At 42.9% G+C, this 22,994-nt stretch overlaps 1 long non-coding RNA gene across 1 annotated transcript; it reads right to left on the bottom strand.

The window, feature by feature from the left end:
- Nucleotides 1-6,670: 6,670 nt before the first annotated feature.
- LOC140695044 (uncharacterized) lies at nt 6,671-10,046 on the bottom strand. Its single transcript, XR_012070735.1, has 4 exons — nt 9,921-10,046; nt 8,609-8,667; nt 7,693-7,887; nt 6,671-6,946 (listed from the first exon to the last, which is right to left on the bottom strand). It is a non-coding gene; the product is annotated as an uncharacterized lncRNA (long non-coding RNA).
- Nucleotides 10,047-22,994: the final 12,948 nt, after the last annotated feature.

Here is a 22,994-nt window from a genome sequence, read left to right as displayed (position 1 = left end):
TTGCTGATCCTTCCCTCAACTGGCTCACTGATGATTCGGCAGTGCTGGGTAAAACCTGTGGATTTCCTCAGCTCTGAGTTCTCTCTGAGGCTTCCGGCTCAGTCTGGAGCTAAGATGAGTTCCGTGGGCTTAGCCTAAGGGGGACTCAGCTCTGAGAATAGCCTGGAATCCTGGAAAACTTCACGCAGGAATCCCTTGGGCTGGACCAGTGCTCATAGAGCTGCTGTGAGACCAGCTCCATCGTCAGAGACATGGGCGTGGACCATTCCATGGGGAAAAGGGCTGAGACTGATGCCAAATCAGATAGGAGCGACAAAGTGTGTTCATTCTTATGTGACTGGGCTTTGTGGCCTGCCTCACTGGTGGCAGGCTTAGGATGGTGTCTGGCAGAGAAAACCCTGGCAATGGGTTTGAGATGTCTTGGACTTTCTTGTTAAGCTTTTTGTAATACATTCTTATCAACTATCCATCCTGAAAATGCCAAATTCAAAACTGAAAGAATGTTAGAAGTTGCCTGCTCTAACTGCCCAATGGTAAACACACCCTGCTACAGTTAGAGAGCTGGTCAGGCAGCCTCTGCCTGGATATTTACAGTGACGGGGAGTTCATTACTTCCAAAGGTTACAAGTCGGCAGGAAGGTCAGACAGAATTTTTGAACCTTAAACAGATGTCTGCCTCCTAGTCCTTGCTGAAATGCAAGGAATAATGAGGATCCCTTCAAATGTAGTTTTGCTGATTGTTATCTCTCTCTGCAAAAGCACCCCAATTCTTAACATAAATTTTTCAAAATTCAGCTTTGATTTCTTTTTATCAAACTAATGCCATACATTCAATAAAGAGTCAAACAGTTCTCGAACACCGATTGTAAAAAGGAGCAGTTCCCAACAACTGCCCCATTTCCTGGCCAGAAACAACCACGTTCAGCTCCTACTGCTGACTCTTGGAATACTTACTCCCTTTCTCTGACTAATATCCTTGTAACACAGCCTAATAACTTTTTCAGCTTTATGTATCACCTATTTAACTTTCTATTTTGGAAAATGAGGGTTCAGATCTCTTTCAAACCCCATCTCATCTACATACCCAAACCTTCTTTCTTCCAACCTTTTAATACAGTTACATTATAATTTTCATCAGCTCAGTATCCTTGCTTTACATTATTATTACTCTGTACAGACTATTCAAAGCTGTAGCAATTTGTGCTAGTCTTACCTTTTCTTCCCTACTTTGTTTTCCTGGAGTTAATAATTGTCTTGGTAGTTCATAGCTTAGATTTCTGTGCACTTAACAATTCAACCTCAGACCTTCTCTTAACGAACAACTTTCACAATACTTTCCAATACATTGTCTACAAATTTCATCTCCTTGAATAAATCTCTTCAGATCTCCTTCCACATGGATTAACGACATGCTAGTCTTGTCACAGAGCTCAAGGGGCCACTAGTGGGAAGTAACAAGGGAATACATGGACCAGGAGCAGGGAAAAGATCAACATAATTGCCTTAGCAATACATACTTAAAATAGTGGGAAAATTGTTTTCTTTACAAACACAAACACACACACACAAACCCCAAAAGCCCATAAAGAATGATTAAAAAGCGGTCAAACCCATTGCCCTGCCTTCAAATTCTGTATAACACAAAACAAAAATAACAGAAGGAAGATATCAAATAAATATGAATCTCAACTGGGATTGGGTACACTCAGTGGCAGAGTGTGTGCTCAGCATGCATAAGGTCCTAGATTCAATCTTCAGTACCTCCATTAGAAAAAAAAATTAAAAAGAAAAAAAAATTATCAATTTTAAATATTTACATATTAACAAATATCCTCCTTTAAAACTGTGTTCTAAAGGATAACCCGGGTTAAGGAGAAAGTGCCTCTTCGTGACTGATCCTGCTGATAATTGAGGGAGGAAATTAGAGTATGACCACATGAAATAAAATTCCTTATGAAATAATGATCCCGGGTGACAATCATTTTTGGCTGCTGTCATCACAAAAAAGAGAGTCAACTGTAATATTATGTACCTTATGACAGGAGTACAAAACTTCACATACAAAATATTTTTGCACAAAGTTGAACCTCAATCAGACCAAGCTTTTAGGGGAGGATTAAATCACTTAGCTAAAGCCAATACATAGGATGGAGAAACAAGTCTAACACCATAGGGGAGAATGAAATCAGCCAAACAGGAAATAGAGAAACCCCTCAGCAATTTCAAGGAAAATGAGAAACAGGAAAATTATAGATTAGAACACACTTGAGAGATATGCTAGCTGCAATGTCTGAATCTTGTCTGGATCTTGATTTCAACCCCAAAACTACTTAAAAGTGTATTTTTGTGACAAGCAGGGAATTATTTTGTAACCCTAAAAAAAAGAATATTCCAATTTTATTTGAAAGAGACCTTGTCATTTCACTAATGAAAGGTTAAGCTATGTAGGATTGTCTTCAAAATGACCCCATAGTGGGGGAGGGGAGGAGATGGAGATGAAAGATGCAACAACAGTGACTCTGAGTTTATAATTCTGGAGCTGGGTGACTGATACAGGCAGGCTGGCTGTACTGTTCTCTCTATTTCTGTACATGTTTGAATCTTTCCATAAAATGTGAAACAACAAATAGACTTCAGTGTTTTAAAACCCTCACTTTGAAGGTTAAGAGGTTTGCCCAAGTAGATGGGCAACTGCATGGGGCACTGAGAAAAGAAAGAACAGACACCTGGCTCCAGACCGACCTGGGGCTACCTTGACCCTCCTCTTCTCCTAACCATCCACAGCCAGCCCATAACTGCATCCTGTCAGCCCCACTCCCCAAACGCATTCCTCATTGGCTCCCACCATCTCTCATCTGGCCCAATCCAAGAGCTTCCTACCTGGCCTCCCTGCTTCCTGAGTCCCTGCTATACATTCTCCACATTATCTTTGCAAAATGTGAGTGAGAGAAAATTACTTTAGTGCTTAAGCTATCATGACTGCTTCTCACTGCGCTTAGAGTCTACACTCCTTTCCGTGCTCCTGATGCCCTTCTAAACCTCGCGTCTCATCACTCTCACCAGCGCTGGCTCCAGTATCTCCTCAAACCTGCTGAGCACATTTGTGCCTCAGGGCCAATAGACAAGCTGCCTCTATTCCATGGGTGACTTTTCCCAGATCTTCAAATTCCAGCCTCCTTTTCACCATCTCAGCTCACATGTAACCTACTCAAAGATAACTTTCTTAACTCACTTCCCCCCAAGACTCCAATCACAACACTGTGTTATTTCTTCATTTCAATCTGACATTGTTTCCTTATTTGCCCGATTATTTTTGTTTTCTCGGTTGTCCTTGGCCTGTATCCCCCCAGCAGCCTTGCCCAAACAGCATAAGCTCCCGGGGAGCAGCCGGCACTGGTGCTCTGAGAAGACACATGCTGAGCACGACATTACAATCACGTGGTGTAGTGAAATGGTGTCGAACAGCAGATACAGAAAAGCAGTGAGAATTTCTCTCTTATTTTATAATTTAAATGAAATATAACATTTACTCCTATTTAATGAAGAATTTGGTAGGTCTTTTTTCCCAGTTCCTAGGCAGCAACCGCTAAAGCTTCCAAATTTCCCAAGATAGGAGTGTCTATGCTATTCATGGTGGAACCTTGGATGGCTTGTGTTCATGAGATGACTCAGGATGGGGACTGGCCAGCCAGAGACACCAACCATGTGGTTAGAGGAGTGGGGCTTTAAGCTTTGTGACAAGTGAGTGGCCACCAGGAGAGGAAGGGGCTCAAAGTTTAGGGCTAAGGAAAGGTTTGACTTACAGTTAGGGTTTGGGTTAGCCATGTCGGTAGTGACCCAATAAATCATGGCTTTGTAATAAAGCCTGCAGTAAAAACTTGGGGCAACGAAGTTCAGAGCTCCTGTGAGCTTCCTGGTTGTTAACACTCTTGGAGGACTGTCACACTCAGATGCCATGAGGACAACCCTGAGCCCTTCCCACTGGAGTGCTCTCCACAACAGCTCACCTGATGAGACCTAAGGGCTGCTGCTTGTCTGTGCTTCGAGGAGGAGCCCATTCCCTGTACAGAAGGCCCTGATCGCTGGGGCAGCTGAAGTCCTCTGATGGAGGTTGAAGTGGCACTGGGAATCAGAAGCAAACAGGTGAGTGTCACTGTCACAAAATGTTCACATGTTCTGTTGATAAAATCTGGTGCTAATACTTCATGGTCATTTGTAAATAAGGGGCCCTCACTTGCCAGGAGGGATGGAGGTACCATATAATTTTTCATAATTCTCACCCAGGATTAATATTAACCCCTTGAGGGTCATTTGCAAACGTGGGTGGAAAGGAACGCTTAGATGTCACAGTCCTGGGACCACCTTGCAGATGCTTAATGTCCTACAACCGGGCCAGTCTTCCACAGCAAAAATCTAGGCCACCCAAGTGCCCAAACTGCTGCAGTGGAGGGACACCTGATGGTCCAGCCCCCTCTTTGGGCACCCAGAGGAACCTGGACTCTGGCAGGTTAGGGGCAGGGTCAATTCTAAAACCCAGGCATTTTTGTCCCCACAATTCAGTAGTTATTTGGTGACAGCAAATGGAATATAAACAACAAAGTAACTTGACATGATGTCATATATTTAGCTTACTCAAGAAACAAAGTTTAAATCCAGTCATTCTCCTTCCCACCTGACCTACTTTCCTTTCTCTTGTACTAGCACCAGATTATTACCCACCCAGCCTTAACATGGGTCCTGACTCCACTTACCTCCCTCCCAAACACCACATGAGATGATTCCTCAACCTGGATGTGGGACCAGCAATTACAAGAAGCTTTAGTGGAAAAGAACTGGTTATGCACAGATGCCAACTAAACACTGTAGAATCCTGGTGTCCCACATTAGTAATCATGACAGCTGTTTGCAAGTGTCCCCAAAGTTCATTTAAGACTCTCACTGCTAATTTTGCTGGGACATAAATATGAAACATGTGGACTGCTGGGCTGGACTGCTAAGCTGGGTCTCTAATCCAGGAAGCTCAGTGTCTGCTCCCTGCACCCAGCTCCCTGTTCTGTTCATGCATGTGCATCAAGAAGCTGTTTAATGTCCATTTTAATATCTTAAACAGTGCATTTCAATATTGTCTTCATCCACAAATACGTGTACCACACAGTAGTAATGATCAATCTTAGTATTTGCTTTCTTTGGTCTTAGAGAGTCAGATAAACAGATAGCAAAGATAACAAAGTCATAGAGGGCTATAATATAGTATTTCCTTTATTTCAATGACAAGATTTATTTAAAGAGCTTAGATATAACATCCTTGCATTTATGGCATCATTAAGCATCTGAAGCTGTTACATTATAAAAACTTCATTTCTAGCGAGATGTTATCAGTTAGAGAAGCGCTCGTAAATTTGAGGGGTTGCTGTCATCTCAGACGGAGTCCCTAAAAAATGTCAGCAATCTGCAGTATTGCCATCATGACAAGAACCCAGACAGATGAAATTTGGAAAGCCCTGTGGCTTTCTAGTGCACAGACATAAAATGTTATTTCAGAGGGAAAAGCCTGAATTACAGAAAGTGATAAATGAAATGGTCTAACATGCATTTCTCTTTCAAAGAACTAATACGTCTTTTGTCGATAATAACATCTGTCAGTAATTATGAAAAGAGCTGACAGATGCATAGTACTTAATATAAGCCAGGGCTGTTGTATCACTGACACAGATTCATTAATCCCCATAGCATCTCTACGAGGTGGGTACTACAATTATCCCCATTTTATTGGTGAGGAACTTGATAGACACAGAGGGTAAATGACATTTACAAGGTCGACAGCGAGAAACCAACACAGGTGTTCCAGCTTGAGTCTACGCTCTTGGCCACTTCTCTTTTTTTTTTTTTTGGTGGTGGGGAGATAATAAGGTATTTCTGGTGGGGGAGGGGAGGTAATTAGGGTTATATGTCTATTTTAGAGGACGTGATGGGGGCTGAACCCAGGACCTTATGCTTGCTAAGCATGCGCCCCATCACTTGAGCTGTGCCCTCCCCTCTAGAGTCTATGCTCTTAGCTTCTAATCCTCACTGTCCCACATGGTAACTGTGGGGGAAGTACAGTTCGTTCATTCATTCGCTCGTTAAACTCAGCCTTCCCAGTGCCTGAGATTCAGCAGTGAACAAGACAACATGCTTCCTGCCTTAAATGAGCTTGTCGCCTCCTGATATATTATCTTCATTTTACCCAGGAAGAAACAAGGTCAAGAAGATTAGCCTTTTCCTGTTAACACCGGAGGATACATGAGGTGCTTTATTTCAATTCTGCCATTTGACTTACACCATGGGGAGGGAAAGCTGCCTTGCAAATCCTGGAGCTCACAAACCTGTTAATCCTGAATTTTTTTTAACACTGTCCCTTACTTGATACTTGATCTGAGAAAGGATGAAGTAAACCTAAAAATGTTCTAAGAGAGCTTGTGGCTTATACAAGGTAACTAACCAGCCACTGTTTACTATCCTAACAGGAATCTGTAGGCATATTTCTTTTCTTTCTCTTTTTTCCTTTTTATGGGCAGCTTTTAAAAACCAAATCAAACCAACCAAACCAAATCACTGATAATTCAACAGCAGGTTCTAAATCACCCCCAAGACAGCAGCTAAACTCGGTTTAGACTTACAATGCGGTTTCTGGTGGTTGGATTGGAGAATGTATCTCTATGCTGAATATAAAAGTCATTCACGGAGCTCTTCTCAAATAGGGCAAAGAAAAGCTCTTGTTCCGGTTGTTGATACTTTCATCCACTTGGAGGACTTTCATAAAACATCTCAAGTTATCAAAGGCTGAGGACCGGGTTTTCAGATCATTGGGCTTCAGAGGCAATATTATGTGCAGTATCTCAGCGTATGTACAGAACACCTCCCACAGGGGGTGTACTTTTGCAAATACAAGCTTGTCATCCAAAACCTACATTGGGAGAATGAAAACACAAACCGGGAAAGTATTTTCACATTTTTAGTACACAGATTTTTCTTACGTTGCTGGTAGTTAAAGCACTTGTGTAAACACACACATATGTCACACTGGTAAAAGTGAAGATATAATAAAAATAGATTTGCAATCCATCATACATTTTTGCCTTAAAGATAATTTCTTTGTTGAAATTACTGAAAAGTTATTTAAAATCCTTACAGTTCCTTCGTAAAATAACCAATGTTTTAGATGAAGAAAAGCAAACTTGTTAATTTTTAGTCCAAATTAGTAACTAAAAATAGAAACACCAAAATATTCTTTGCAGTGGTATTGTAATGACAATTTTTTAAATTTCTGAAACCTAGGACTATTTACATATCTGTTCAATATAGTGTTAAACAGCCATTAAAAGGGATTTAAAAGATTTATATTTATTGATATGGAATATATAATAAAAGGAGAAAGTAAAAAAATGTGAAATGATAATTTTCCTTTTTGGAAGGGAAAAATATCTTCATTTGAACAAAAAAAGTTTAGAAGGATTTTATGATTCTTTATGTATAATTAAGGTACAGATGATTTTTAATTCCATTGTTCTTTCATTTTCAATTTTGGGGGGAAACTTTTTATAATAAAAAAATCTTTAAAAATTTTCTTGCATAAATACATTAATAGATATATTTATGACTATATTCTCTGGCTATTAAAAAAGATCTCCTAACTGTAGATCTGAAACATACATTCCATAATGCAGATTCTGAGTGACTCGCCTCCCAGCCCACAGCGAAGGCACGGCTAGTGTGACATGTTTCAAATACCATTCCAAGGAACATGCAGGCTCCCAGCCAATGGCTGCAAGGGGACTGACACTGATCTGGTTGCTCCCAGCTGCAGACCATCACAGATGAGGTTAGATCCACAGGCTCATGTTTTCTCTGTCAAAAGAAATCAGAAAATGTTAGGCTTTTACTTTCACCAGGGAACAAGAAGTTGTTTTTTTATGCAAAAAAATAACAACAAACCAATTTGAACCTGATGAAAAGACATTTACTCAAAACAGCACAGTAGCAATGAAAGTGTTCTGGCAGACAGGGACTTGTTGGATTCCTGTGAGTGCTGGACTCCTCACATGGAATTTCCTTGGCACTCCAGAAGGCCTGTGGTTGTCCTCATGGGTTTGTGGCCATAAGTGGTGCACAAAAGTCTCTGGCTTTGCCACAATTTCAAAGCCTTTTTGGCTTATGAAAGGTTTTGTCCTCAAATGGAGTTTTCTTGAGTCCAGTCACTGATGTCATTTACCAGAGTTACAGTCCAGATCTGATATTCTAGACTCTTAATATCTTGCAGACATTCAAATGGTTCAGGTTTGGATGTGTATTCACCTCTGCAGGCCTGGACCAAGTCCGATAAAGACACCCGGACAAGTTCAGCAAAATAAAAAGAAATTTTCCTCTCTGCAAGACTGAAATGTCTGTGAAGCTATAAAAACATCTGCACCTACAAAAATAGGGAACCAACTCATCAATAACATATCTATCCATAATGCATGGACATTCAAAATAAATACTGTATTTACTCCTTTTAAATTCTATCTGGTTTTTGCCAAACTGTGTCCTAAACTGAAAGGAAGGTAGGTAAATGTAGAGAATTTTTTACCTTTTAAGGAAAAAGGAACCCTCCTACTCGATTGGTGGGAATGTAAATTGGTGCAGCCTCTATGGAGGACAGAAGAGAGGTTCCATAAAAAAATGAAAATAGACTTCCGTGTGATCCAGCAATCCCATTCATGGGTATATGTTTGGAGAAAAATTTAATTCAAAAAGACACATGCACCCCAATATTCACAGCAGCACTATTTAAAATAGCCAAGACACTGAAACAACCCAAATGTTCACTGACAGATGACTGGATAAAGAAGTTGTGGTATATTATATATATATATATATGTATATATACATGTATACATATATATACACACACATATATACATACCATGAACACACACACAAATGGAATACTGTTCAGCCATTAAAAAATAAAATAATGCCATTTTCAATAACATGGATGGACCTACAGGGTATTATGCTAAGTGAAATAAGTCAGAGAAAGATAAACAAATATTCTATGTATTAACTTATATGTATATCTAAAAAATAAAACAAATTAATGACTATAATAAAACAGAAATAGACTCACAGGTACACAGAACAGACTTGTGGTTACCAATGGGGAGAAGGAGAAGAGGGGAGGCAGGAAGGGGTTAGGGGATTGAGAGGTAAAAAGTACTACATATAAAATGGATAGGTTACAGGGCTGTATCATACAGCACAGGGAAATATAGCCATTATTTTATGGTGACTTTAAATGGAATATAATCTATGAAAATGTTGAGCCTCTATTTTGTACACCTGAAACTAATATGATGTAAATCAACGACTCAATTACAAAATTTTTAATCAAAGTTTTCTTTTCATATTATTTGCAATAAGTTAGAAGCCAGCACTCTCAATAGAAACATAGTGCAAGTCACAATTTTCCAGTAATTCCATTTAGAAAATAAAAAGCAATAAGTGAAATTAATTCCAGTAATAATTACATTTATCCCAAAATATCCAATACACTATCATTTCAAAAGTGTGATTGACACTTTTAAAACTTATTAATAATATTTTACATTATTTTTGTTGTACGAAGTCTTGAAAATCTATTATGTATTTTCCACTTATAGAACATCTCAATTCACAATAGCCACATGTGGCTCGTGGCTACCATACTAGACAGACCAGATTACACCATTCACACTTCTGATAAATTAGCTGCTCTTTCTTATTTAAAAAACTTGCAGAAAAGGGTTTAGATATGGCCTCTATCAAACAAAGCAACCGTGACGGTTGGGGATTATCTTCATTATAAAGTGAAAAATAAAGGTAAGAGAGCCATGCTTACACGTATGTTAATGTAACAATACCTTCTTAATTCATTCAGGACTTTACAATCTTTCTTCATATGCCAAGGATTCACTGTCACTGCGCAATGTTTTTCACTATTATCATCTTCGTGATTGAGAGGCTTCTGATGACCCTGCTTTGCGCATCTGTACATAAATTAACAAAACAGAGAAAAAGACCTTATTTAAGATAATTTAGGGGGGAGGGTATAGCTCAAGTGGACGATCATGTTCTTAGCATGCCCAAGGGCCTGGGTTCAATTCCCAGTACTTCTTCTAAAAATAAAATAAATAAATAAAAACCTAATTACCACCCCCCAGCAAAAAATTAATTTATTACTTTAATTAAAAGTTAAAAAAAGATAATTTAGTGCAGGCTTATCAGGCTACAAGAGCTACAATGAATGCCCCCACCCATTAATTTAGAAGAAGTCTCACAGTATTTCTCAACATAAAGGCTAAAATATAATTGAGAACACTTCCTGATGGTCAGAATCATTTTAACAAAAATGTAGATAATTACGTCCGTGGTGTCAAATTTCTGTAAGAGTTGGGCATGGAACATTTAGTAAAAGTGATTTTGCAGCTATCTTTGAAAGAAATGCTGAGAAATGATCTTTTCTGTTGGAAATTAGCCTGCTTTTAAATTCTTCAGTAGGCATACGTGTTTACAAACCAGGCAGGAACTGGATTATATTTTACATATACTTTAGAAACTGATTTGAATTTTGCCCTTTACCTGCAAGGCTATTTCTTAGGTAATAACATAAGCCCATTTCTTAGGTAATAACATAAGCAGGCCACTATACTAAATTTTTTTTCCCTGTTTGCTTAATCCTCACAACAACTCTGTAAGCTGCTATTATTACCCCCATATAACAGATAAAGAGCTTGAGGCAGAAAATAATTTGGGTAACTTGGTAAATGGTGGAGCTGGGTAAGACTGCAGCCAGTCTGACACTCAAGTCCATTCTTTTCACCAATGTCGGATACTGCTACCTACATTCAGCAATGACTGCTAATTTCATATTTAAGTGTGTCATTTCAAAAAGTGCAAAGCTATATTAGTACTGCTGTGTAAATTATCCGTTTGAGATGTGATTGCCAAAAAAAAAAAAGAAATAAAATCAGGGTGCCACTGAGGGGAGGGCAAACTGCATATGGACGGACACAAGGGGACTTTATGAGGACAAAGTTGCACAAATCTAGAAATAGATAAAATGGCTGACTTGTACAATTATAATGTGTGAATTTTATGGCCTGTAAATTACACCTTAATACAGCTATTAAATTAAGAAACTGGGATACCAAATTAAGACTAAAACACATATATATATCACACAAAGAACAACAGGCAAATATCAATATTTACTGCACCATTTTCCTTCATGCAGCTTCCGATCCTCACCCGTTCCTGAAAGGATGATTCATTTTTAAAATAGTCTTTAAATTAATTCAGCAAATAATTTTTGACTGCCTACTATGTACCCAGGACTAGTCTAGGCACTTGGAATAGATCAATAAACAAAACAAAATTCCTGTCCTCACGGAGCTTGGTTGGAGTCTAGCTGGGATGGGGGTGGAGATGACAATTCACACAACAGAGCAGCAGAGGAGGTGGCATGTTAGGAAAGAGGAACCATGGAAAAATCAAAAAAGGGCAAGGTAAAGAGAGTTGAGGGTATGGGATGAGGGTGATGTTGTATTAAATACCAGAGCAGGCCACACTGAGGACTGAGGTTAGAACTAAGACTTGGAGGTAAGAAGTCCCAGGTGGACGGAATAACCATCACCAAGGGCAGCGCACACCTCACATGTTCCAGAATGGGGACACGGCTGGAGCTGCGGAGAAGGGTCAGTGCAGGTCCTTCATGGCCTTGGAGGACGTTGTAAGGACTGTGGCTTTTACCCAGAGTGAAATGGGGAGGCACTGCAGAAGGACGACACTATCTAACTTAGGTTTTCGAGGCTCACTTGACTGCCGGGTGAGAATAGTCAAAACGGGTCAGAGATGAAAGGTGGGAAGCCTCTGAAAAGGGCTGTGCAGGAGGAGAGGACAGTGGCTCAGGGCAGGGAAGCAGCAGTCGAGGCAGGAGCCATGGTGAGAAGTGGCTGGGTTCTGGATATGGTTTAAAGGCAGTGTTAAACCAGATCTATTGACAGAATTCATGTGGTATGTCAGTGAAAGTCAGAGTAACTCTAAGCTTTTTAACCCAAGCAGCTGGATGGATTAAGTTTCCACTAACTGAATGGGGGAGGTTGCAGGAAGAACCAGTTTGGGGGGTAGGAGAACAAAGGGCTCAGTTTTTACACATGTTGCTTTTAAGATATCAGAGTTTCAATTGAAGGTGTCAAATCAGTAGAAGATTGTAAGAGTCCAGAGTTGGAGAGAAAAATTCTAGCAGGAGACAGAAATGTGGGAATCATGGGTCACACAGGTGGCACAGGAAGACATGAAACCCAGGTAGTCAAACATTAAGATAACCTGGCATTAACCATAGAAGTTGTCCTTGAGGGCCTGCCTAGTAGGTGTGGATATCAGTCCTAATTCCTGACCACTCGAGTTTTAAAAAGCAACTTACAAATGAATTCGTGCAAGACACTGCCTCCAGTGGGTGGGTCCAGAGCTGGAGTGGGAGAATTGGATGGTGCACGCTACTCCCTACGGTAGAATGTGTGTGTGTGTACACATGTGTGTGTGCGCAGGGGGATGAGATACACCTGGCTTAAGAAAAAGAGCAAGTAAGTCTAGAAGCTGAAAGATGAAAGAACATCCAGATATGGTAGAGGGAACAGGGGAAACACTGTGTACTGTAAGACATATGCCCATAATGCCATTTCCCACCATCCTTTCATCAGGAACACAGTTGGAAAGGGGGGAATTATGTAGATACGTGTGATGTACACAAACTTTCTGACTATGTAACACTGAATATCTACATATGTAGCAAGTTAATGATATTTATATCTGCTTCAAATTTAAAAACAAGTTCACAACAGAGGGAAAATAAAATACTGAGGACTGGTAGAAGTATCATAGAAGGCCTTTCAATGCTCAGAATGGAAGCAAAAGCAGCTTCACCCCACAAAGAATGTCAATAAGAGTCAAGAATGTTTATATTTGCTTAAGAAATTGAGAGTTACAACTTCCTGCTTTAAAGAATTAACATAAGACAGATACCACACTATAAGCAACGTCTATACTGGAGATTTCTTAAAGCTATTTTAGTTCCTGCTTGTTCTGATGTACTCCAGAAACTCTGCAAAGAAAACCTTCTATTCAAAGGCTTAAAGGAATAAAACAAGAAATAACACTGCATTCTTTTCAGTGTTCTCTGTACTGAAAGTCAATTGCAAATGCAGCACCCTGCCACAGGTCTACATTTTTAACAATAAAGACCTTTGCGCAATTTTTCAATTGCTATGTGACTTTGGGTCAGTCTCTCACTAAGAAGCAGAATGGAGTACCAGAAAATGACACATCAGGTCTAAAACTACAGATGTGGGAGATGAACCTACACCAGGAAACAGCTAAGTGGGAGGGTAAGGTTTACCTTTGAAGTTACCGTAAGTGCAGTTACACCTGCTCCCTGCTTCCCCTGTGAAGTGAAGAGCTAGTCTTTTCCAGAAAAGCTCTCATTCTGAGAACTGTCTTCTTTAAAATATTCGGAGATTCTCTTTTAAGGTTCTTTCACTTTTAAGCCTTTCCCCAACTCTACATCCTATAACAAGTGTAAAAATTATCCTATAGCCTATTGTTACAGAACATACTCTACAAAAGCTGAGGTTTCCCAGGGTTTGGATCCCAGAACTCTGCTACCAGATAATCCTAAAGCTTTCCTTCCATAACAGACTCTTCTGCCAATTCCCAGCTGCGGGCAAATTCGGCTTCTCAGACCAGGTAACTTTCTAACTCTGCCTACGAACACTCTGCTGCCAGTAAAGGAACTCTCAGACAGAAAGCACACAATGCCCCTAGTGAGGGTTGCCTCCTTCAATCAATCAAGATGCCATCACCAAGCAAATATTTAAACCAACTGCAAAACCTCTGAAGACAACTTACAAACAATATACTTTCTATGGAGGCATACTATTTGCTCTGGAATAGTGATTTCCATTGGAAGGAACAAAGGACCACATGACCCAAGCAATTTTTTAAAACTGCACATAACCATCCCTCTTCACGTGAGGATTCAGGCAAGACGGTCTTACAGGCCTAGGTGTAACAGAATGACAGCACCTCTAGGAGTAGGTTGAAAAGCAGCGAGGTAGACTTCTAGTGAAAGGGGGTGATGTAATAGGCCCCATCGCCCACTTACCTACCAGCACAGGACAGTCATCTCAGATCGAGAACAAACACTTTGGGAAACAGGTTGTTTATATTTTTATGGTATTCTGGTGGAAATAACGCCCTGAGTCATGTGAAGTTGTGGCTGCAAAATTGAACAGGGGACTGGACATTTTCACATTCAGGACAAAAGTAGCCCCTGGATAGCCACCATATCTGCTCTCCCCTTTGCCTGTTCACCCCAAAAGCTGCAGGACTCTCCTGCTTGCAATGACACCCACCACTTCTCACAAATTCTTGCAAAGTTCACATCAGCAGCTGGTGGTGTCAAAGTCGCCATTTGTACTGCTATGAAGTCCCTCCATTACTTTATATCCCTTCTATTTTCTCTGTTGTCTTCCTAGCTACACTTGCATCCACAAGATGGTTACCGCACTAACATTGCCTCTGTAATCAGTCCAGGATATAGGAAGTAGAGATTCAACTGTAACCAGTCCCAGAATACTTGTCATCCCACTCTAGTGTCCCAAAAAATACTCTGGCATCCCTCATCTCACTCAAAGAACCACTGCATTACTTAGAGGTTGTAAAATTAGAGGGCTTTCTCTACTGGGAAACACTGTGGCTTGTGGTAGAGTTGTGATTTCAGTTTTTGCAACTACTTACAGGCAAAAAGACATGGCCCGCAAATTTTCTTCAAGCGTTTGATATTTAAACTTTCATTAGATACAGAGCCGGTGGACTAACCGCAATCTATGAACATATGGTCATATTATCAAATAATGTTCATGTCTACCTTACAGACATGTAAGGACTTGGATTACACCTGCAGCCTCTAGGCCTTTAGAATTGGATGTGAAGCATCCTGTGAGATAAAAAACCTCCTATCCAGTCACAGAACACAATTACAGACAACATGACACTAATGTCACTGAATACTTTAGTATAGTCCATGTATGGTTAAGTTACATCTCCAATTTCTCAGAGCTGGAAAGGAGATGTCTAGAAAAGCTGGAAAAGCCCAATTACCAAAACAGCTCAAAAGTTAAAGCAGACTCCTGCACCTCCCAGAACAGAGGGCGGAGGGGGCATTGCCCACCACTCTGTCCTCCCCCAGGACGTGGCATGTGGGGAAGCAGGCAGGAATGGGTGGCTGGGACTCGGAGGTGGAGAGGTGATGAAAGCAAGAGTGGAACTGCTCTGGTCCTAGAACAACAGAGCTGTAAAAAGCTCGGCTTCAGTTCAACCAACTCCCTCTCCCACTTTCCCTCCCACCTACGTGACAAACAGAGCACAGCCAGGCACTTTCTGCCCATGACGGTGACTACTAGCAGGAAAGGGACCAGGATAAAAGCATGTCCTATAAAAGATCAGTCTGATTTTAAGGCTATGTTATAAACAATGAACAGCACTCTCAGAGTGGGACACTTGTGTGGCGCTCAAGTAGGGAGGAGGAGGTTGAGGATCCATTTCCAGCACTTCCATGTCTTTTATCACTCCTATTTCTGACCTTTCCTTTGCCACTTTTTGTAGCACTGCCATCACTGGCAGGTAAAGGGGCAGCAATGTGACTTGGCCGTTTGGCTGATGGGGCTACATTTCCCAGCAGTGGAATGAAAAGGCACTGGAAGAGGATCAGCTGGAAGATGTGCACTGCGGTCCTGGCCTGTGCCAAACACTAACCAGGTGATCCTGGGTTAGGCTCTTAGTCTCTCTGGGCTTCCGGCTGTTTACTTATAAAATAAGGTTTTGTCATTACACAAATATATCCAATATGAAATGTAACGTGAAAGTCAAACATAATGACATCTCACCTGCTTGCCTCAGGGAACTGTACAAGCACTGAACACTATGTGAATGTAAACACAGTCTTAAGAAAACTATTGAGATAAAGCGCTAAACTGAACATGGAGATAAAGTTTTTTGGATTTTCTTGGCTTTCTTTTTTAACTGCAACACTGAATTAATAGTTATTAGCTATAATCCACACCACCACCACTGCGAATAAATAAAGAAGGCAAGCACTGCCTGGATGCCTGTTATTGCCCGATGCTAAGCAGGGTGAGGGGTATAAAGGAGGCTGAACAAGTGAGTCTTCTCCAGTTACCAGCTAAGTGAGGAGACACATTGGAAATCACCCAGGAATGGTACCAAGTCAGTACTCAAATCCAAGATTACAGGCTACTGATCATAAACAGTACAGGAATACAAAGAAGAGCTAGAAGTATTTGGAATAAATAGGGAAGACTCTATGAAGGGGATGGGGCTCCAACTAGTTCTCAGGGCAATTCTAATCTGTTTTAACTGAGGACTGGATAGGAAAAGGCTGGTGACTCCTGGTTTTTAATAAGGCACAGGTTACCCTAGGAGGCTAAGTTACATAATGATTGGAAAAAATAATGTAAGTCCAAAATGATGAAGGGTCGAGACTCCCTGGCTGAGATCTGGTTGTGTTAAGTCTTTGACTTGACTGTAGATGTTGGAGCACCAAAACTCTAGGTTGACTGAAAGGGGGGGAGAGAATATCCAAGAATTCAGCAGAAGGAAAAATTCATGTATCAGGGATGAAAGCTCTTCATCAGAGTATCAGCAATCAGAATAGACACTTGAAACCAACAACATACAGTTCAAGAAGCTGACAAAATTTGGAGGGTGGTGAGAGAAAGACAAATCAAAGACCACTCCAAGCCTTTGTGTATTCAAGACCGGAAGAATGATTATCCCACTGAATAAGTGGAGACGCTGCAAGAAAAAAGATTATGAAATCAGCTTTAGACATGTTGAATCTGACGTATGAGCTAAGAGTAGGTTTTCTCTAAGAAGCTCAAAATTCAAAACTGAAGCACAGATGTTGAGTACAGACTTAAGATGCAGATGGACAAGACATGATAAATCTCCTAAAAGAAAACATAGGCAAAACATTATCTGACATAAATCTTAGCAACATTCTCCTAGGGTAATCTACCCAGGCAATGGAAATAAGAGAAAAAAATAAACAAAAGGGACGTAATTAAACTCATAAATTTCTTCACAGCAAAGACAACCATAAGTAAAACAAAAGGAAACAACAAACTACGAATGGGAGAAAATATTTGCAAATGATACGACTAACAGAGGCTTAATTTTCAGAATATATAAGCAGCTCATAGAACTTAATAACAAAAAAACAAGCAACTCAATCTTAAAATAGGCAGAAGACCTAAAGAAGCATTTCTCCAATGAAGACACAAATGGCCAATAGGCACATGAAAGAATGCTCGATATCACTAATAAACTGAGAAATTCAAATCAAAACTATAATGAAGTATCAGCTCCCATCAGTCAGAATGGCCATCGCTCAGAAGTTCATGAATGATAAATGCTAGAGAGGCTGTAGAGTGAAGGGTACCCTCTTACACTGCTGGTGGGAATCTAGTTTGGTGTAGTCATTATGGAAAGCATGGAAATCCCTGAAAAAACTAAAAGTAGACTTACCCTATGACCCAGCAATCCCACATCTGGGTATATAACTGGAAAGAACTCCAATGTGAAAAGATACCTGCACACCAGTATTCACAGCACCACTGTATACAATAGCCGAGACATGGAGGAAAGCTAAATGTAGCAACAGATGACTGGATAAAGAAGTTGTGGCATATTTATACACTGGAATACTACTCTACCATGAATAGGACAAAATAAAACCATTTGCAGCAACATGGATGGAGCTAGAGATCATCATTCTAAGTGAAAGCAGCCAGAAACAGAAAAATACCAAATGATACCACTCATATGTGCAATGTAAAAAAAGAGAGAAAAAGACACTGTGAACTCATCTACAGAACAGAAACAGACTTGCAGACTTAGTAAACAGTCAAGGTTACCAGGGAAAGGGGATAGGAAGGGATAAATTTGGGAGTTCGAGATTTACAAATGTCAGCCACTATATATAAAAAGAGATTTTAAGTTAAGTTTCTTCTATATAGCACAGAAACCTATGTTCATTATCTAGCAATAACCTGTAATGAAAAAGCCGATACAGCCACCAACTGAGGAAGCAAGAGAAGAAAGGAGAGTTAGTTATGCTGGGCTAGAGCCGACTTCTAAAATCCTTGTCAGCCACTGAGGCTGCCCCGAGTACACTGAGCTTTCCTTCCAGGGACAGGCGGACATGACATGCGTCCTGCAAACCTGGGGCAGCAGAGGCCGTCCCCAGGTCTGGCCCTAGGGGAGATGGGAGCAAGTCCACCTGCTCCCCTTGGGGCAGCACCCCTCCCTGCAGCCCCCGCCACCTGACTGCACCACGCCTGCCTCTCAGGAAACCACTGACTTGAAAACAAGTGGTCCACGAACATGGGGCAGCGGCAGGGAGATGGGCAGCGACCTGGCAAGCTGGTAGATTTGCCCCCATCTCCCCCACGGCCTGTCAAGGGCTCGGCCTCTGCTGCTCCAGGCACGGTCCGCAGGTCAGCCTGCTCTCGGGAGGAGGGCACGTTGTGGTCAAAGGCAGTGGCGGGTTATGGGGTCTGCCCATGGGAGCCCTTGGATTTGCTTCAAACTCCCCAGCGCATGGCCTGAGCTTGGCCTCTGCTGCCTCAGGTTCGTGGAACTCAGGTTACAGGTCAGCCTGCTCCTGGAAGGCGGGTGCTGTGCTGTCAGGGAAAGGTGGCGGCTGCTATGGCGGGATTGGGGCTGCCCTGTGAGAGCGGGGGTTGCAACAATTTCCCGCTGCTGCTGCAGCCATCCCAGCACACTGATCGCACCGAGCCCATCTCCCAGGAGCAGACTGACCTGTAACCTGAGTCCCACTAACCTGGGTCTTTAGAGGCCGCCCCCAAGGTCAGGCCGCGGGTAAGATGGGAGCAAATCCAGGGGCTCTCATGGGGCAGTCCCCATTCCATCCGAGGCCCCGCGACCGCACCGCACCCGCCTGCCAGGAGCAGGCCATCGTCTGAGGGCCAGTCGGAGATGCTCTGGAACCGTCCACGCGCCCTCCCAACTCCCGGGGCTGTACCTGCTCTCCTAAACCCGGGTAGAAGCGGCGGCAAAAACGCGGTGTTCAGGAACTACTAATACCGGGGTTACCACGAACCACAGCGGCGGCTGGGACCCGCCTCTGGGTCCTAACGGGACGCGCGGCCGGGACCTCACCTCCGCACCCCTCCCTGGGCGCATCCTCAGCTGCACAGCACAGGCGTCACCCGCCGGGTCCCCGAGAAGCGCGCCCCTACCAGCGCCCTCTTAACTGCCCGGCAGCGGCAGCCGAGCCGCGGGCAAGCGGCGGCCCAGGCCCCAGGCCGTGTTCCTCTTCCAGGAGCTGGTCCAGGAGCAACCGGCTGCCGCCAGCTTCCACGCGTTCTGGGTGGGTTCCGGCGTCCGCGCGTCTGTCCGTCTGCGCGTGCGCGCCCCTCCTCCTCCCGCCCGCAGCGCAAACTGCTCGGGTGGGTCTCCTGCTTTACCGGCCCTGGCCGCTGGGGCCGGGAGGAGCCAGGTGGGGCCCCTCCTGCTTGTCCCGCTGGGTCTCCATCCCCAGAGCCTTCACCCAGCCACCGACTGGGTCCTGGCACAGAACTAGAACCACGACTGCCCTAGGCTAGGCCTCACCCACCCAGCCCCACTTCCCCTGATCAACTTCCCCTCCCTGTTACTACCCTCCCACCACTGGCCAGGCCCAGTCTCCCACCAGACCTTGAAGACAGGGCTCCTTCTCCTCACACCATTGTCCCTGCCCTGACACTCCATCCTGCTAGGTCCTAACCTATGGCCCCTACACCCACAAGCTTACCCCTCATGCCTCAACACAGGACACCCAACAACCTGAAATTATCCCCCTCACCTCTCAGCCAGGTCATTTCCACTCTGATCGGGCCCCACACCTCTCAACCTGTACCCCCACACCATGGGATCCCCTTCAATCTGAGTGCACCCCTACTCTGAGCTCACTCACTCACCCCTCACCCTGTGGTTGGGGTGGGGAAATCCGTGCTCCAGTAATGATGACTACTGCCACCAGTGGGGGATCGAGCCTAGTGTGCACCTTCATAGTTAATGTCTGAGACTACAGGGTGAGGCAGGCTGGGCTGAAGGTGGTTCCAATTCCCGCCTTGGCACCCTGATCCCCGCAGCCTGTGCCTCAACTGACCCGATGGGTCAGGTTGATCCCAGGCTGCCAGCCACTGGCCTTGGGCTTTGGGTGGTTGATGGTACTGATGGTGATCTGGACCCCTAGGGCGGAGGCACTGGGCACGCGGACCTTTGGTGTGGGGGAGTTCAGAGTTTGCACTTGATCCCAGGGTTACACAGCAGATGGTGGGCTGTGTGCATGGGGCTGTGTGCATGGCATGGACTCAGCACAGGTGGGTGCAGGGACCTTGTTCATTCACACCAGGCCAGAGGGAAGAGGAAAGGGAGTTTTTAAAGTGTCAAAGTGAGGAATCCAAAGCTTTAGAGCAAAGTAGGAAGGTGCACTGGCCAGGCCACCATGGATCTCACCGCGACGCTTGTCCCTTGCATCAGGGGAGACTGGCAGTTGACTGGCCAATGAGACATCCCCTGCTGTGGTATAGTTTACAGGCAATTGAAGGGATTTTGAAAGGTAATTTTAATCCAATAATTGTCAGTTTCTCTGCGGTAGATTAGGTCCAAAATCATGGTGAATCTGGCAAGGATCCTGCCTGAAATCCAGCCTGGGACAGTGGAGGACCCACCCAGGAATCATCCACTTAGCTCTCACCAAAAGTCACTGTAATAGAGAAGAACAAATCTGACTCCATATTGGATCTGTTCCTTTTCTTTAACCCTCTGTAGTGTTTTCTAGGCTTAGACTTGCTAGCTCTGCACTTTTTGTAAAACAGGGTTGCCTTTAGCCTGAAATAAACAGGAGAGCCTATTCTCAAAAGTCTGAGCTTTAAGGATATTAACACTTTGCACTCCTATAAAGATAACAAGTTGCAGAATAGAAAAAGTTAGTTTTGTTGCAGGTTTTGCAGAAACACCATGATCTGACCCACGTGGACAGCTGCAAAGGATTCCAAGAACAAGGAATTTCTACACCAACAAGTTTGCAACAACCAACCACAGCCCCTCCACTTTTTAGCAGAATAAGAGCCTGAAGTTGACATGTGGAAGATGGTTCTCCAAGATATTAGTCCGCCATTATCTTGGTTTACAGCTGTTTATGTAGACCAGGCCTCTGTAAGTCCTCTAACAAAACAAAAGTAGTTTTCTATTCTACAACCTGTTGTCTTTATATAAGTGCAAAAGTGTTAATATCCTTAAAAATCAGAGCCTTGAAAGTAGGCTCTCCTGTATATTTAAGGCTAAAGGCAACATTGTTTTACAAAGGTGCAGAGCTAGTAAAACTAAGCCTAGAAAAGAGGGCAAAGGGTTAAAGCCAAAAGGACAGATCTTCTATGGAGTCAGATTTTTTCTTTTCTATTATACTATATTCTATTTTTGTTTTAAGTATATAAGAATAAAGTTTAGCCTTTTTCCATTTTAAATTGTGCAATTTTAAGGAGCATTAATTGCATTCACAGTGCTGTGAGACCAGCACCACTTGTTTCAGACTATTTCCTTCCTCAAAGTAAAAGCTTGTATACAAAGAGCACCCCACGTCTTACCTCCCCCAGCCCATGACAAGCCCTAATCCCCTTTCTCTCTCTATGTCTTTACCTATCCTGGAGGTTCCCTATCAATGAAATCGTATAAAAGGTGGCTTTTTTTTGGTTTGTCTGCCCACATATCTTAAGTAGGGACGGGTGAATTATTTTTTTTTCACGTGAATTAGCATTTTTGTATTTTGAGAGGAAAGTCCAGATGGATTAAAGATGAGACGTACCATATGAAGCCCTTTTAGTAACTCTGTGTATAATCTCGGGGTAGGCACTGCTGTTCTAAGTGTGAAATCAGAGCCAGAAGGGAGATGCTTAGCTCTTCTTGTGGCAAAATCAAACCAAACAAAAGCAGAAAACAAAGGCCAAGAAAGACAGCTGGAAAGACAAACCACAGCCTGGAAAAACCTTTCCTCATGACCCAAGGTCGGAAAAAAGCTTCACATCCCTGTGGTCCAAAAAGCTCTTGAAGCCCAGTGTTCTGAAAAGAAACAAAACACACAGAGTCAGTTCCAACGAGAGGCAGTGCAGGTGGCCGGTTTGTGCTGGAGATGCTCGACCTCTCAGGTGAGGACACAGGCAGACAGACAGACTGCAGAGACAGCATTGGCCACCATCACCCTGGCAGGTCTTTAGCCCGGTGACAACCAGCCCTGGTGACAATGTGAGCAGGCAGAGGCCCCAGGAGGTACCCTGGAAGGAAGAGCAAATGGACGCTCCTCTCCAGCAGAACAAGGTGTAGGATACATCAAAGTGCCACAGGTGCATCCCTTCCCTAGCAGTGCTGAGCCTTAGAGAAGATCCCACCAAAGTGCTTGCACAATTTTCAAAGATAATGTTTCTTCAGTAACATGAATTCAAAATAATCAATATGTCATCAAGGGATTTTCAGAAGTGACCTGCCCTGGACCCGTACAATACACACACATAAATACACACATATACACATAAATATATACACACATACATACAGGAAAAGAGACAGACAGACTGAAACACAGAGAAGCACGGGGAGACAGAGAAACAGAGAGAGAGACAACTCAGAGAGGCACTGAGAGACAGAGACCGAGAGAAAGAACACTGGAGCTGGTAATGAGTGGAACTCACATACATTTTCACAAGTCAGTCTATGTGTCAGAACCTGGTCCCAAAGTCGATCCACCCTCCAGGGGAGGGTGTGGGGATCCCACAAGGGTGTGGGAACAGAAGGCAAAA

Source organism: Vicugna pacos, unplaced genomic scaffold (genome assembly GCF_048564905.1).
Source record: "Vicugna pacos unplaced genomic scaffold, VicPac4 scaffold_127, whole genome shotgun sequence".
NCBI classification, from domain to species: Eukaryota; Metazoa; Chordata; class Mammalia; order Artiodactyla; family Camelidae; genus Vicugna; species Vicugna pacos.
The sequence above is the reverse complement of the archived record's forward strand: the minus strand, read 5'-3'. Positions and strand labels throughout refer to the sequence as shown.